Source organism: Eriocheir sinensis, chromosome 27, assembly GCF_024679095.1.
Source record: "Eriocheir sinensis breed Jianghai 21 chromosome 27, ASM2467909v1, whole genome shotgun sequence".
Classification (NCBI taxonomy): domain Eukaryota; kingdom Metazoa; phylum Arthropoda; class Malacostraca; order Decapoda; family Varunidae; genus Eriocheir; species Eriocheir sinensis.
In genome coordinates, this window is record NC_066535.1 from 6,966,627 (window position 1) to 6,977,444 (window position 10,818).

The following is a 10,818-nucleotide window of genomic DNA, read 5'->3' on the forward strand; positions in this document are numbered from 1 at the left end:
TAGATTACCGGGTTATACCATCTTTAGTCATCAAAGAAAGAACAGACAGGGTGGAGGCGTTATCTTTTATATCTAAAACTCTCTCCATCCAGTATCCGTGAAAACAAATATTATAACCAATGTAGACACAGTCTTCATTGAAATTAAAAATAAATCTCGTAAAATAGTAATTGGACTTATCTACAGACCACCAAGGCAGACTCTTGATATCGACCACGCATTAAGTGAATTATTATTAGAAACAAGTAGCAGTTGCGAGGCAGTAATTGTTGGGGACTTTAACTTGCCAGTGAAAAGATGGGGGCTGACAAACAAGAGTTGGACAGAATTCGCCGCGAAAACAAGAAATTAATAAAACGAAGCAAGAAAAATCTTGAAGAATATATAGCGGAAACGAGTAAATCTAATCCTAAAGAATGTTTTAGCTATGTAAATAATAAAAAGAAAAGGAAAAAAAGAAAAACAAAAACAAGAACAAGAAAAAAAGACGAGGAAAATGCAAAAAAAAAGATGAAGAAAGCACATGTACGCTTTTAGAACATCCGTCACTCAAATTCATTCCTGGGTTGACCGACATCGACACTAAACCAGCGAGCAGTCACCAACAACCTCAGGAGCTCGTGGCCTTGAGAATAAGCAGCGTCGATGTTCACTATTTGGGTCAAAACCGAACATTCCTTGGCAATTTGACCTCGCGTGTTAAATTTGTGAAACACGAGTCAGTCATTTGAGAAAGAGAGAGAGAGAGAGAGAGAGAGAGAGAGAGGACAGTGTGTGTGTGTGTGTGTGTGTGTGTGTGTGTGTGTGTGTGTGTGTGTGTGTGTGTGTGTGTGTGTGTGTGTGTGTGTGTGTGTGTGTGTGTGTGTGTGTGTGTGTGTGTGTGTGTGACGTTAACACCCCCTTCGCTTACTACAATATCCGCTTAATATGAGGTAAATTAATAGATATCAGCGGCTACTTCACTATGTATGTATGTATGTATGTATGTATGTATATGAGTGGGTGGATCATTTGTGTAACTCTCTCTCTCTCTCTCTCTCTCTCTCTCTCTCTCTCTCTCTCTCTCTCTCTCTCTCTCTCTCTCTCTCTCTCTCCTTCCCCTTCTCGTTATCTATTACCACCCTTCATCTTCTTACCATTCACCCTTCTTAGGCTCCTCCTCCGTCTCCTTTGCTTCCATCTCTTATTCATGTCTCTCTTTTTTCCCTCGTTCCCCTCGCGTCCTTCCCTTGCCTGCTGCTCCTTCCCTCTCATTTATCACATTTCCTCCCTCTCTCTCTCTCCCGCTTTGCCTCCATTCACAAGCGGGAACTTACGGAAAAATGTTCTGATCGCTTTATACCTGCCTTAATCTGTTCTTCCGGCCCTTCCTCTTTCCCTCCCTCTCTCCCTCTCTCCCTCTCTGCTTCCTCTCGTTCTCTCTTTCTCTCTCAGCTTACTGCGGCTGAGGGGAGAACTTCAGACCTCAGCAGCCTCTCCAAGATCCTTTTGCAGCCGTTCCCCTCGCCGCAGCGTTCCCCGCATTCCCCTCTTCGTTCGTTCTCCCCCTCCTCCTCCTCCTCCTCCGTCCCATCCCTCCCTTTTGCTTTGTTCCCTTCTATCTCATCCCCTTAGGTGCTTATCTCTTCCTCTCATCCTTCCCCCACACCCCCTTTACTTTATTCCCCTTATCTGGATTTGTGTTTCTCTCTCTCTCTCTCTCTCTCTCTCTCTCTCTCTCTCTCTCTCTCTCTCTCTCTCTCTCTCTCTCTCTCTCTCTCTCTCTCTCTCTCTCTCTCTCTCTTTTTACACGGGTATTATCTTTAGTTTTTTCATAATCTTACACACCACACACTTTTGGGGGGGCTTTTTTATTTCCTACTTTCGTTATTTTCCCTCATGCTAATCTTCCGCCACCATGTACACAGTCATCGTATCACCTGTTTCCTTCCTTCCTTCCTTCCTTCCTTTAACTTTCTCCTTGCTTTGTTTTTTCGCATTTTTCCCGTCATACATTATATCCTTACCAATATATACACCACTACCTTACCCCACCACATGTTCCCTTCCTCCCTTCCTTCATTCATTCCTTTCTGCGTTCCTTACTTACTTACTTCTCTTTGTTTTCTCTCACTTTTCGTATTTTACTCTATACCCTTACCAAAATTCACACGGCCACCAAATTCCTCCCTTCCTTCCTTCCTTCCTTCCTTTCTTTCTTCCTTCTTCCTTTCCTCTTCTTCCCTTCCTCTTTCCTCACCTTTACTGCTCCATTCCTTTCCCATATCTCCGCCGTATACAAGCCACACCTTTTTCCTTTCTTCTTCCTTCCTCCCTCCCTTCCTTGCTTGCTTCCATGTCTTCCTTTTTTTTTTCTTTTTCTCGCCTCTAACATTGCTTCTTGCCACATATTCTTTTTCTTCTTCTACATATGCATACTCTTCTCCCCTTCCTTTCTTCTTTTTTTTTTTTTATCTCTTCTTCTCAATCTTGGTACAATGTGGGGTTTTTTGGGGGGGGTGATTTTTCTACTACGCACACAGTCATCGGTTCTCAGTTTTCTTTTCTTCTTTTCTTTTCTTTCTTCTTAGCTTCGTTTTCTTTCCTTCATCTTCCTTCCCCCATCACTATCCTATTACTGATTTTCTCTCCTTTGCACCCTTCTATCTTCTTTCTTTGTCCTTTAACGTCTTATATAAACCTCTCTGTTCCCTTCCTTTTCCTTCCTTCCTTTCTACTTTCTTTCTTCCATCATTCCTACCTTCCTTGTTTTTTGCCTTTCTTATTTCTTCATTGATTCAGTTTTTCATTCATTTATTTAGTTCCTTCTGTCTATCCTTCCTTCTAACCCTTCATTTTCTGTCTTTTTTCCTTCTTTCTTTCCTCTTTTCTTTCTGCCTTTTTTCCTTCCTTCCTTCCTTCCTTCAATCATTCATTCATTCCTGCTCTCCCTCTCTCCTTACCTCCCTCCTTACCTCCCTCCCTCCCTCCCTCTCACCCGTCTTCCTTCCCTCTGATGTATACCTTTCCTTGCATTACCTTCACAAATTACAAACTATACCCTCTCCCTTCCCTCTTCCCCTCCTCCTCCACCCCGTCCCCTCTTCCTTCTTCCTTCCCATTCCCATTCCTACCTCTTCCTCTCACCCCGACCCATCCCTCCCCCTTCCTTCCCACTCCTCGTCTCTTCTTTGTCCACCTCTCTGCCTCTTCCTCTCCCTCCTTCCCTCGCCTCAGCACACTGTCGCCACATCTCGCATTCCCTTTGATCTTCCATTAATTACAGGTGGCTCTCACTGTTCCCATTTCATGTTTTCTCTGCCAGTCTTCCTTTTGGCGTTGTTTTTCGCACATCCTCGTATCTCGTTCCGGCTATTTTCTCTTTTTCTTTTTTTTTTGCTTCCTTCGATTTGTCTTTTTCTTTTTTCTACTCCTTTTCTTTTTTCGTCTTTACTCCTTTTTTTTCTTTTTTATCCTATTATTTTTTTCCTTTTCTTCTCTTATTATTCTACTCCTTCTCATTCCATTTTTTCCTTTTTTTCTTCTTTCCATTTTTTCTTTTTTTCCTTTTTTTCTTTTTTTCCACCTTTTCTTTTTTTTTCTTGTCATTTTTTCCTACTTCTACTCCTTTTCTTTTTTCTCTTTTTCTTTTTATTTCTTTTCCTTTTTTTCTTTTCTTTTTTCTACTCCTTTTCCTTTTTTTAATCTTCTTTTCTTCTATTTTTGTTGTTCTTTCCTTTTTTCTTCCTCCTCCTCCTCCTCTTTTTTCTCCAGTCATTTTTTTTTTCGAGCACGTGTAAGAGGAACAAGTAATTATGTTTTTTCTTCACTCTCTCTCTTATCATTATTTTGTACCGTGATGAATGTGTGACGTCACGAGCGGTTATATTGTCAGGTGGACCATCATGACGTCAGCAGCAGCTCGCCGAAGTGATGAATTATAAGCTACACAGTCTTGGTCGGGTTAGTTTGTTTTTGTTTGTCTTGATGAATATTCTTTATTGCATTTTTTCTACGGGTACTACTACTACTACTCCGTTTTCATGTGCGCATATTATATCTCCCACCTGCAGAGCGAGGGACATTCCCTTCACCTTGGAAGCAGTTCTTGGTGAAGGGAATCCCGAGGTGACCGATCTGCTGATGCTTTTCTTAAGACAGATCGGCTTCATCGACGAGATGTGACGACACTATTATTATAATCATTATTTTTTTGGGGGGGGGATTCCTAATTTCAATACTACTATATACAAAATATATACATATTATTATAGTAATCCTACATATATCATATGTAAACAAATGTACTTTTACTGTTGTGGTCCACGTGATAATCAGCAGGTGATACGTATAAAATTGATATATAAATATATAAATAGAGAGAGAGAGAGAGAGAGAGAGAGAGAGAGAGAGAGAGATATATATATATATATATATATATATATATATATATATATATATATATATATATATATATATATATATATATAGGGGAGGCGGTTGCTGAACAGATAGCGAGAAGGCCCCGCGTTCAGGAGGACGCGAGTTCAATCCCCGACCGGTGTCACCAAGCGGGGATTTTTCAGCCGCCGCTGAGTGGCCTAAGACTACCCACATGCTGTCCAGAAGACCACCTGTCAACCTGGACTCTTAGATTCCAGGATTAAAGATGAGCTCCGGGGGGCAGCAAGAGCCAATGCAAAATGGCGCCACTATAAACACTTGTCTGCGCCACAACGGGCTAGGGCCGACCATCAGGCCCCACCGGAAAGAAGCCTTGGACCGACCATCAGGAATCTAGGATCCACCGGGAAGAAGCCTACCGGCGCAATAGGCCAAGACGTAAAAAAAAATATATATATATATATATATATATATATATATATATATATATATATATATATATATATATATATATATATATATATCTATATATATATATATATATATATATATATATATATATATATATATATATATATATATATATATATATATATATATATATATATATATATATATATATATATATATATATATATATATATATATATATATTATCTCCAGTGATGAGCACGGTTGCGCTAAGCCACTAACCGCTAATTAGTGAAGCTAACATTTTCGTTAGCTGATTAGCGTTTTCGCTAGCTTTGGAAACAGTTAGCAGACCAATTAGCTTCCCCTAAATATAGTTCCTCCTCCGCTAACTTTAAGTCCATTTAAAAAGTTCATTCAGGTTTGTTCTTGTCCGTCATGGGCAGACGCAGCAGCAGTTGAGCCACATGGCGCAATAATTCCAGGGCTTCCACTTTTGGATAAATTACGCCTAAAAGCAGGATAAGGGGACAGTTATGAGGGAATCGTTTTGGTATTTTAGGTTAATGCATCTTCAATTTCCAACTCTTTGAACTCGGGATTTAATAACAAGAATTCGATATATTCCACCTGACATGAAATAATAATAAAAATAAAAGTGTCAGTTATGGAAAAAAGTAAAAAATCTTGGGTAAAATATACGGATTTAAGATAAACTGTTTAATCTAATTTGTTTATTTGTGTACACCTTTATAATCATCTGATATTTCCATTCTATACATTTCTGGGAAGCTCTATGTCTAAGCTACAACATATTGAAATTTCAGGTCACTAGATCTGTTTTTAATGGGTTTGCAGCCAAAATACAAAACCGAACTAAATCCATATAAAAAGTTAGCGGTTAGAGGTTAGCGTTAGCTTCCACTAATTTCTTAATCAGTTTAGCGGTTTATCGTAAGCGAAACTAACTTTTTAGTTAGTGAATTACCAGTTAGTGAAGCTAACTTTTCGGTTAGCGGTGCCCACCACTGGTTATCTCATTTTTATATGCGATGTTGGTTATTTGCTGGGCCACGCAGCCCCCGTATGTGTTCGTGTGTTTGAATATGGTATTCCTGTGTCCCCGCCCACCCCTACTTAGCTAGATTTGGATAAGTCCCCTCGGATTTAATTGTTTAATCTTTTTTTTTTTGTTAAGCTGTATGAACGAGCTGAATGAACGACTGTGTGACAAATGCTGATAAAAAAATAAAAATAAAAATAAACAAAATCTACGAACTGGAAAAAAAATATGGCCTAATAGCCCAGTCAAGGCAGATAGCCAAATTAAAAAAAAATATCTTTCCTTCTCTTCCCTTTCCACTCCTCTTTCCTTCCCCTCTCTTCCCTTCCTTTCCCTTGCCTTCCCTACCTTTCCTGTCCCTTCTACATCCCACTCTCCACAATCTAAAGCTAAATTCCATCGCTCTTTCCATCCACCAAAACCACCACCACCTCCTGCGCCCCCTCCCCCTTCAGTGTCCCTCCCTGTCCTCCTCGCACAGACAGGTTAGGCCGAGACCACTTCCACTCCCACCCTCGGGCTTGGTCTTAACACGTCCAAGTTTTCCATTTAAACTTTATCAGTCTCTGGAAGTGTCGATCCCGAAGCTTAGAGCAATGGCAAGGGAGACTAACCCCGCCGCTGCCTTCCCGGAAACACTCCTTTACACAAACACCTCTCGAGCCTTGCCCCACGCACGCTTGTACACAGGTGGAGGGTCGGGATGGGGTGGAATGGGGTGGGAGCGCGTGTGCAGGGCTGGGATGGGTGTAAGGTGTGGCTGAGTGGGGTACGGAAGGGTGTGGTTGAGTGCGTTGGATGGGATGTGGTGAAATGTGGTGGTGTGGTGTGGGGTTGGATAGTGGGGTGGGGTGTGGGGTTGGGTGAGGTGCGGTGGGTTTTGGTGGGGTGAGATGTGGTGGTGAGGTGTGGTGTGTGGTGGGGTGTTGGGGTGGGGTAGGGTGTCATGCGGTGTGGTGTGGTGTGATGGAGTTGCGTCCTCACCTCGAGGCACGGACCACCACCACCACCACCACCACCACTCTCTCAAGTCATCAAAACACGTCGTTGCAACTTTTGAAAGGTGAAAGCACGAACCTTCGACACTTGTGCCTCACACGCCTCGGGACACTTTTTTTTTTTTTTTTGGGGGGGGGATCCCTGGCTGACTAACAAACTCCGGCTTTAGAATGCACTATCACAAATTATTATGAAATATAACTACACCGTTACGGGGAAAGGTCCTTCCCATCACCTCCTCAAGCCCAATATCCTGGACGCCTCGCCGCCACGACAAGCCGACGCCCACTTGAAAAAGTAGAAAACGGTCCGCACCTTCAAGAGGCGCTTCTCATCATTTAATATTCAAGCTACAAAGTTAATTACTTATGCATATAATGGAGGGAAAATGAAATTTGGGGAAACAATTTTCCGTCATCGCAAATATTTGCAATTTCACGCGTACTATGATTAAAATTCAAATAACAGAGAAGCCAACTTTAAAGAATTTTACCTCCAATAATATATATATATATATATATATATATATATATATATATATATATATATATATATATATATATATATATATATATATATATATATATATATATATATATATATATATATATATATATATATATATATATATATATATATATATATATATACTGGGAAAATAAAAGTGTGGCATGTCTACATACGTCTTCGCGGTGAAGTGATATATATATATATATATATATATATATATATATATATATATATATATATATATATATATATATATATATATATATATATACACACACACACACATGTGTGTGTGTGTGTGTGTGTGTGTGTGTGTGTGTGTGTGTGTGTGTGTGTGTGTGTGTGTGTGTGTGTGTGTGTGTGTGTGTGTGTGTGTGTGTGTGTGTGGGTGGTGTGGGTGGGTGTGTGGGTGAGTGTATGTGTCCAAAAATAGATTAATATTAAAAGGATCTCTCGCTGTACTCACTCAATGTGGAGGGTTTCCAATCAGCGCGTTCTCCCGGTCATGATGCTTATTTGGACCACAGACGTGGTCACTAGTCACGGGTCTGGAAAGAAAATAGAGACGTGTTCAGAGCGGGGTGGAGAGATCGAGGTCTGGTATCACTATGATGGAAAATAAAAAAAATGCAAATGGGTGAGAAAACAGACAAACGTATCAAATATAATGAAGAAAATTATAATCAAGAAATGGTAATGGTCAGGGCACATATGTAGGAGGACAACAAATGGATGCAAAGAGAAATACAATGGGAAATATCTAAAGTAAAGAGACCCAATCGGAGGCTGTTCAGTAAATGGTGTGGTGAAATTTTAATTTTTATGCAACGTTTACATCGATATAGAAAATTCAAGGCACAGATCGGGAACAAATAGAAACTTTTAGGAGGCCCATTTCCTACGCTGGAATGGTATAAGCTGATAATGATCAGATAGATAGATAGATAGATAGATAGATAGATAGATAGAGATAGATAGGTATATAGATAGATAGATAGACAGATAGATAGATAGATACAGACAGATAGATATAGATTGATATATATAGATAGATATTGATTAATAAATAGATAGATTGATAGATATAGACAGGTGTGTGTGTGTGTGTGTGTGTGTGTGTGTGTGTGTGTGTGTGTGTGTGTGTGTGTGTGTGTGTGTGTGTGTGTGTGTGTGTGTGTGTGTGTGTGTGTGTGTGTGTGTGTAGACGAAATCCCCTTAGGGCCAAATACAACCCGGAAAAAGAAAAACTCCCGCGGACAAAATCCCTCAAGGGAAATACTCGTGCGGGTCGTGTCCATCCTTCAAGTCTCTTATGCAACTTTTACAGATAATATTTTTTTTCCTTGCTATGCTACACTTCCACACCGGGGAAAACATTGTATTTGACTTATGTTCAGATCAGATAGCCGAGAGGAATAAACTTTGAAAATTATTAAATATCTATAGAATTGCATGAATGTTCTTAAACTTATTTCACACAGGACGAAAGGAAAACGAAGCATAAATAAAGTTTTTCGTTTCCGTTTAACCCGGTAGCTACGGGGATCATGTTTTTAATGGTCCCTCTAAGCGAGAAAAATGAGAAAAAATCATCACTCACATAAACCATTTCATAATATATATCAAAGCATGTGTGATCAGTTTATGTACCATCTATTTTGGGGGGTTTATATCATGGCACAAATTTAGCTCATCGCTGCTACACGGTAAAGCCACAGATTTGGCCCGTCGCTGCTACCGGGAGCTCAGGGAGTGTTCATGCTCCAAAAAGGATGTGTAATGTGACGTATTGCTGCTCTAAGGTCACCTCGGCACCCCAAACACCTTCTGGTAGCGCATCCAAACAAGCACGTGAGCCCAGAACCAGACGAGGCGTAAAAACAATCCATCTCTCCTTTCGAACCTGTGGAATCAGATACAGAAAATTTTGATTCCGACTCCGACTCCATGAAATTTTAAGGTTGCGACTTCGACTCCGATTCCGATTCCGACTCCACCCCAACCCCCCTTCCCCTCTTCTGCAGCACAGTGGTAGGCAAATCAAACCCTGACATACCACACCACACCACACCCAGCCACACAATATCACACGTATCGTAAAGTCAGAGTCGGAGATATTTTTACCAACTCCGACTCCTGCAAAAAGTAGACGACTCCGACTCCACACCGCTCTTCTTAATGGTGCACGGTTCCTCGGCATCCTCCCCCTGATGGCGCCTGCAGGAAGTGGGCTCAGAGATGACAACCACCTCGCCATCACACAGCGCGAGGGACGTCCAGCGGCTGTCATTATTTTTAACAGTAAAGGAAGCAGCTCAAGGACAAAAATAAATGGGAAAAAAAGGTTCTCTAATCACTATAAAAGAAAGTATAGATGAATGGCCAGGAGAGAGGCCATACTGCTGATTCGGTATAACAGGTCAGCAAGATTTGGTTTACCTGACATATGTATTCGCTGTATGTGTGGAGGTGAGATGAGGGTGTGTTTAAGACGAAAAGAAGAGACAGAGAGAGGGAGGGAGGGAGAAATCTAAGAAAGGTCAAAAGGAGAGCTCGTCATGTAGATTTGGTTTGCTCACACGTATTCGCTGTATGTGTGGAGGTGAGGCTGGGTGGGGGGTGGGGGGGGTGATGCTGAAGAAAGAGAGGCAGAGAAGTGAGGGAGTGATGAGAAGTCTGAGAAAGGTGAAGAGGAGAGTCAAGTAAGAAGGCGTAAAAGGGGAGGGGTAATGAAATCGTGAAGAGGAAGGTCAGGTCACTCGAGGAAGAAGAGGAGGAAGGGTGGAGGCATGGAGGGTGGAGGTGTGTGCAGAGGTGGAGGAAGAGGAGGAGGTGGACGGCTAGAGGGGTGAGCAGAGGTGTTAGAGGAAAGAGGCAATATATCAGGTGTCAACATGTTTTCCTCCCGCCCCAGGTGAGGTAATTAAGGCTGAGAGGCCACTTCCTCTTTCCACGACATTTGACGTTAAAAAAAAAAAGTTGGAGGAGAAACACAGCTCATGAGATCCGTGCGAAGTAACAGAAACAAAAAGAAACACGTATTCCTTTTCTTTTTATAGTCTTTTACGTCATTATTAAAGGGATGAAGGTGAGTGAAAGTGACTCGTGTGAAGTTCCTATACTGATAACGAGTAAACTGCTGAAGGATAAATGTTTTGTAAGTTATTTTTTTACTATTCCTTTTCCATCAAGAGGATCAACGTGGATGGCTTTCGTGAGGTCTTCAAAGGTCACTCATAAGGCCTAGAGAGCTACCAAGCGTCTCTGTAAGTGTTTGAAGGTTGAATGGCTTGTAGTAAATTATTTCCTCAATATTCTTTTATTATGCCGTTATCAACAGAAGAGGATCAACGTGGATGGCTTTCGTGATGTCTTTAGAAGTCACTCGTAAGGCCCAGAGAGCTACCAAGCGACTGTAGTGATGGTGTGAACAAGTGTTTGGAGGAGGGATG

The 10,818-nt window shown here is 41.2% G+C and overlaps 1 long non-coding RNA gene across 1 annotated transcript in view; it reads right to left on the reverse strand.

The window, feature by feature from the left end:
- Positions 1 to 7,917, reverse strand: part of LOC127004046 (uncharacterized) — a 71,740-nt gene extending 63,823 nt beyond the window's left edge. Inside the window, exon 1 of the long non-coding RNA XR_007757595.1 lies at positions 7,833 to 7,917. This is a non-coding gene — a long non-coding RNA (uncharacterized LOC127004046). The remainder of the gene's footprint in view (positions 1 to 7,832) is intronic.
- Between the last annotated feature and the right edge of the window lie 2,901 nt (positions 7,918 to 10,818).